Source organism: Palaemon carinicauda, chromosome 2 (genome assembly GCF_036898095.1).
Source record: "Palaemon carinicauda isolate YSFRI2023 chromosome 2, ASM3689809v2, whole genome shotgun sequence".
Classification (NCBI taxonomy): domain Eukaryota; kingdom Metazoa; phylum Arthropoda; class Malacostraca; order Decapoda; family Palaemonidae; genus Palaemon; species Palaemon carinicauda.
Genome location: NC_090726.1, coordinates 58750362 through 58756574, shown reverse-complemented (window position 1 = coordinate 58756574; position 6213 = coordinate 58750362).

Below are 6213 nucleotides of genomic sequence, written 5' to 3'. Positions count from 1 at the left end.
CTAAAATGCAGTGCTTAAGTTGAAACATTGTCCGATGTTTTAGTAGAACTTGTCATGCATTTGTTACTCTGATGTCACAATGCAAAGGACAAAGAAGCTATTCCTGTAAAATAGAGAAAATTATCATATTTGACAGATATATATATATATATATATATATATATATATATATATATATATATATATATATATACATACTGTATTTACATACATATATATACATATATATGTAACCGTATTTACATACATATGTATATATATATATATATATATATATATATATACTGTATTTACATACATATATATACATATATTTATATATATATATATATATATATATATATATATATATATATATTGTTAATTTAAGGAAAATGTTAAAACGGCAACACCAGATTTCTATGGGTATCTTCATATTTCCGTATTTTTGCAGATTCTCTAGGAGTGTAGGGTGTCTTAGATGATAAATACGTAAATTCGTGCCTTCTAGTAGTTATTCTGTCACGACTGCTATTTCGCCTCACTATGACTTCATCTAGTGGTTTTCTTTGAAATGCCATACGTTGCTTGTACCGTAGGTGGTTCCCAGGACCCATACGCTTCTATTCCCCACTCTCTCTAAATCTCTATATAGCCAATCCCGATACCTATCTTTTTACAATCTCTCCTTTCAGTAAAACTAAGCTTATATTAAGCCTTTCATGTTCGTTATGTTGGTTATAAGTAAATAATGAATCGATAATTAAAGGAAACTTTATTACTGCCCAGAGGAATTGAAGACACCAGAGCTGTGTTACTATATCGCTCCACTACTTTGGCGACGATTTTATGGCGCCGTTGTTTTGGCATCGAATTGTTTTTTTTGGTATCGAATTGTTTTGGCGCCTATCCGTTTTGCGCTTTACGATTTACCGCCAAAACTATTTTTTCTCAACATTTGACGATATGCTTAATACTAATAACCTTTTTATTTATTGTAAGTTCGTTATACATCATAAAAAAACTACTTTCCTTATTTAGAAATCATATTCATGAATATTTCTTTATCATAGCCATTATGTTTTTGGGCGCTGGAGGTAGGTGTAATACCGTGGAAACATACGATGTAATTTTTAAGCTCGCTGAATTTGCTTTGAAAGAAGTTTAATCCAAGATATTCAACTAAAAATAAATCTTCACTAGTTCTGTGATGAAATTAGAAATTAATAGCAAATATTTTATATGATAATGAGGTATCTTTAGTTTAAAAAATCTTACCAGGAAAAATAGAAATTATAGAATAAAATGAATAAACATAGTGTATCTGTAGGGAGAAGAAATATTGCCAGGTTCGGAAATATTTTTAATATCCTAGAAAATAGACTAATTTCCAGCGGTCCATTTCACCATTTTTGACAAGTAAACAATAAAGACTCACCTTATTTACATCAGTTTTAGATTTTGCAAATATTTTATGAACGAATCAATGAAAAAAATCAGCTTATGTTTGGAAAGAAAAAATGGAATCAATTGCGCTTGATTACTGTCTTGTTATTCATAAAATTGTGCCAAATTTATAAGTGTATTGGAAAGTGGGTGTCGTAGTGGGAAGATTTATTGAAATATATTCTGATCAATGTTGAGGTAATTGAGAATTAGTAGTATTTTTTGTTTAAATTATGTAACATTCCAATGAACTTATTGAAAAGTTTCTGTATTGCTTTTGAATTCGTTGAAAAATGCTGTACTGGTTATTCTTTGTTTTTGTTGAATAACTGATATTTCTCGGAATGTATCGAACATTTTCTATTGCACCCCACCGAGTGTATTTTTAGACAACAATTTTTCTAGTAATTTCCTAAAAATAACAGTCATAACTTCCGTCACATTTTTTGGGGTATTTTTGTTATTAATCCGTATAGAGGTCTTTGAGGAAAATAAATTTTATTATGCTTTACAAATGTTAAAAGCTTCGCATGTTTCAGTGCTATGTTTCGGCTAATCCCCTATTCAATGTCCAGCAAATTTTGATCATCTATTTTAAAATCCACGACTTTTATGATAATTATAATCTTTTCATATCTATTTTGGAACTAAGAAAATCAGTATTCACCGATGAAATCAAAATTGAAAGTGAAAATTACAATTTACTGAATTTTTTCTAAAGAAACCTTTAAACTTAGGATTTTTTTCTATCCCCTTTTAAAAAAATAAGTATCTCAAAATACATGAAGTTCTAGAAAGATAGAGATTATTTTATATCAAGAGAAGCCGGAATAATTCTTAGCATCTACTTTCCACAATTTTTCAGCAATCAAATTAGTTAGGTAGAGAGAGAGAGAGAGAGAGAGAGAGAGAGAGAGAGAGAGAGAGAGAGAGAGAGAGAGAGAGAGAGAGAGAGAGAGAGAGAGAGAGAGAGAGAAAAAACCTACCTTACACTTTCATAAAGACAAAGCCTCACGATTTACTGTATAAGAGACGTCTTCCTTAGCCAGAAAAGATATCTCCTGTGACAACGTAGGACAACCAAGTCTTTGCTCTACTCAGGTAGGGATCACCTGACGGAATGAATCAAGAGCTCACGATGGCACTGACAAAAGTTGGCTGCTTATTTGCTATGCTTTCGTTTCCTCCCTGATGATGTTATATTCATCATCGATCCTCCCCTTCCTTGTCATTCTTTTAAGGTACGCTTTCTCTCTGTCCTTTAGAGGGAATGAATGCATGCATACGTACTTGCCTACATACACACTCATTTATGTATATGTATATATTCATATAACATATGTGTATATACAATACATGTATATTAATTTATACCTATGCAACAATAACAACAAATGTAAGCGTTTCTAGTCCACTGTAAGACAAAAACCTCAGAAATTTCTATATTCATGCCTCAGGTTTTGCTAGTTTTCATCTCCACGCTGGCCATTGCAGATTGGTGATGGTGGGAGATTTTTCCCTGATAGCTCACAGCAAACAACTTAGTGTGGGTGGTCCTAACTAGTACAGCTTTGCTGATCGTGGCGATACACAAGCCCATTGACCGCGTTGAGGTATATATATATATATATATATATATATATATATATATATATATATATATATATATATATATATATATATATATATATATTTGTGTATATATATACACATACATAACGTGTGTTACCATTCTTAGTTATCACCTTTGCCGTGGCCAAAGAAGAGTGCAACGTTCCGGGTTTCCGTGAAAGCCTTTAAGGTTCAGATTGCTATCTTTTCACTGCTTATTATTGGATGAATCCCTGTGCAGTAAAATCGTCTACAAAGGTGGCTCATCAGTAGTGCATCAAGTTCCTCTGCATACATTCACCTTCATTTTGCTTTCATTCTTGCTCTTTCTGAATATTAAGGGGTCCCCCACCTGTGCTTTTCATGTTATTTACCCAACCATGTTCAGACATCTTTCTCTTCTTATCATCCACCTGTTCAAAATCATGCACTCTTTTCACTAATCTGATATCGACACTTCTTTCCAAAAGACCGAACCACCTAACCACCTTAAAATGCCCTGATCTATATATTTTACTACGTATGCTAAGTATCATTATGCCCTTGGAATTGCTGAAGTCCCCGTTATCAGTTTTAACTTTATGCAACAAAACCTTCCTGTGGTACTTTTCCTCGTCCAACTATACCATGCAAACAATGGTCAGCTATAAAATTACGCTTCTACCGACATGTGGCATCTTATTTTCAATTACCTCTGCTAAGGTTATGCGATCGAGTTTGTTTATTTATTTGTCTGTGTCTCTGTGGACATTTGTCTGTTTGTCTGTGGACAGGATTACGTTAAAACTACATGACGGATTTTGATGAATTTTTGCCGAAGATAGACCTTAAATCATGGACAACCCCATTGAATTTTGGAGATGATCCGGATGCGGATTCTAGATCCAGATTTGCATTTTTCATGTGTCTGTGGACAGGATTACGTCAAAACTACTCGATGGATTTTGACGAAATTTTTGCCACAAATAGATCTTAGGTCATGGACGATCCCATTAGATTTTGGGTATGATCAAGATCCAGATTTTAGATCCAGATTTACATTTTTCGTGTGTCTGTGGACAGGGGTTACATCAAAACTACTCGACGGATTTTGATGAAATTCTCACCACAGATCGATCTTTGGTCATGGACGATCGAATTAAATTTTGGGTGATGATCTGGGATCTAGATCCGGATTTGAATTTTTCGCCATTTTAACAATAACGTCAAAACTACTCGACGGATTTTGACGAAATTATCACCACAGATAGAACTTAGATCATGAACGACCCCATTAAATTTTAGAGATGATCTACATCCGGATCCGGGTTCTAGTTTATTTACTTGTCTGTGTGTCTATGGACAGGATTACGTCAAAACTACTCGACGGATTTTGACGAAATTTTCACCACAGATCGATCTTATGTCACTGAAGACCCCATTAAACTTTGAAGATGATCCGGATCTGTATTTTAGATCTGGTTTTGAATTTTTCGCCATTTTAAAGATAACGTCACAGCTACGTGACAAATTTTGACGAAATTTTTACCACAGATAGATCTTGGGTCATGGACGACCCCATTAACCTTTGACACCGGTCAAAAATCTCTGATTACTCTCGTTTCATATATTTTTGGTTTTTTCCGTTCACGAATCTCTTAATAACATTTCCAAAATCAACAAGAGATACTTTCACAAGCATTATCACTATTACTCTTTCTAGACCTGTATCACTCAGCTCTCCCCTTCTTATACACTCCACTTTCAATTAAGTTCTAAATACTCACTCTATTACCATATGTCTACATTGCATCAGTCATCATATATTCACTTGTATTTTATTTCCGAGAGCCATGTGTTTATCATCATTTATCTGTTCATTTTTTGTAAGTAGAATAACCTTTTATTGTCTCTAAAGAATATGCTCACCTTTGACCCTCTATTTATACTATTTACCATGTGTTCCTTCTCTCTTTGGTCATGACTGTACCGTCATTAAAATGTATACCTGCTTCTATTGTTCGACTCTATCATGCAAAAACGCCATAAATAACTTCCGTTTTTACTCTACATTACCTTTAAATTCTTTAATTCATATCCCACTCCTCTTATTTTCATATTCCTCTTATCCTTTTATACTTGAAACACTCCCTTCTGTCACTATGATTCTTATCATGAAATTCTGCAAACATCTACCCTTCTTCCACCTCTCCCTTTAATGCTAGATCACAGCTCATCCTTAATCTCCATATGTTCCTTTCTCACTACCTTCTTGTACAACTCATGGTCTTTATTGAATTAATAGCTATATCTTCACATTCTGCTCTCCAATCTATATCTGTTTCAACCTTTCCATCCAAATAGGGAACACGGATATCTCTCCTCACCATTACAATCATCAGCTTGTTCTTTCATCTGTATATAGGGCGGTATATGGTTAAAGCACTGTCTTGCTGCTTGGTGCACAGTGGTTTATATATCACTTGGGAATTCATTGTTAACTTCCATTAAATTTCTATATTGAAGTTATGGATACAGTTTTGCATCTGGATCCTCTTTTTTAAGGCCTCTGTAGCTATGTGGTGAAATTTTGCCCTAATATCATAATATATGCATGTATGAAGATATATAAATCCCCAAAAATATATACACATATGAAAAGCAGACTCTGATTGATCTCTGTTCAGAGGAGAGATTATTCCTTAGAGTGTTTAAGAATGAACATGGTAGTTACTGTATTTTGATACTCATCAGGACAATCTCATCTAAAACAACTCGGGAGCATACACACATACATACAGACATATGTATGTGTGTTTATGTCTTTATTCTCATGAAGTGTTTTAGATACGAGTAACTGGATGAATTAGAAAAAAAAAACTAACTGCCATGTTCATTCTTGACCACTCTAAGGGACATTTTCTCCTCTAAACAGAGATAACTCAAAGATATGGCATTTCATATGTATATGCGTTGGTTTTGATACTCCTCCTAGACTTTGTGCTATTCTGCTATATTTTTAACTAATTCTTATAATCCCTTTTGTATCTCTTATCTTTCTTTTGCTAAGATTTCCAAATTATGAACACTTTTCATACATTTGCCGTATTTCCCCAGTTTCTCTGCAGTGACTAAAGTATTTTAACCTATGATTTTTATCATTCCCTTTTCCCACTTTTGTACTTCTCAATGCTCCTA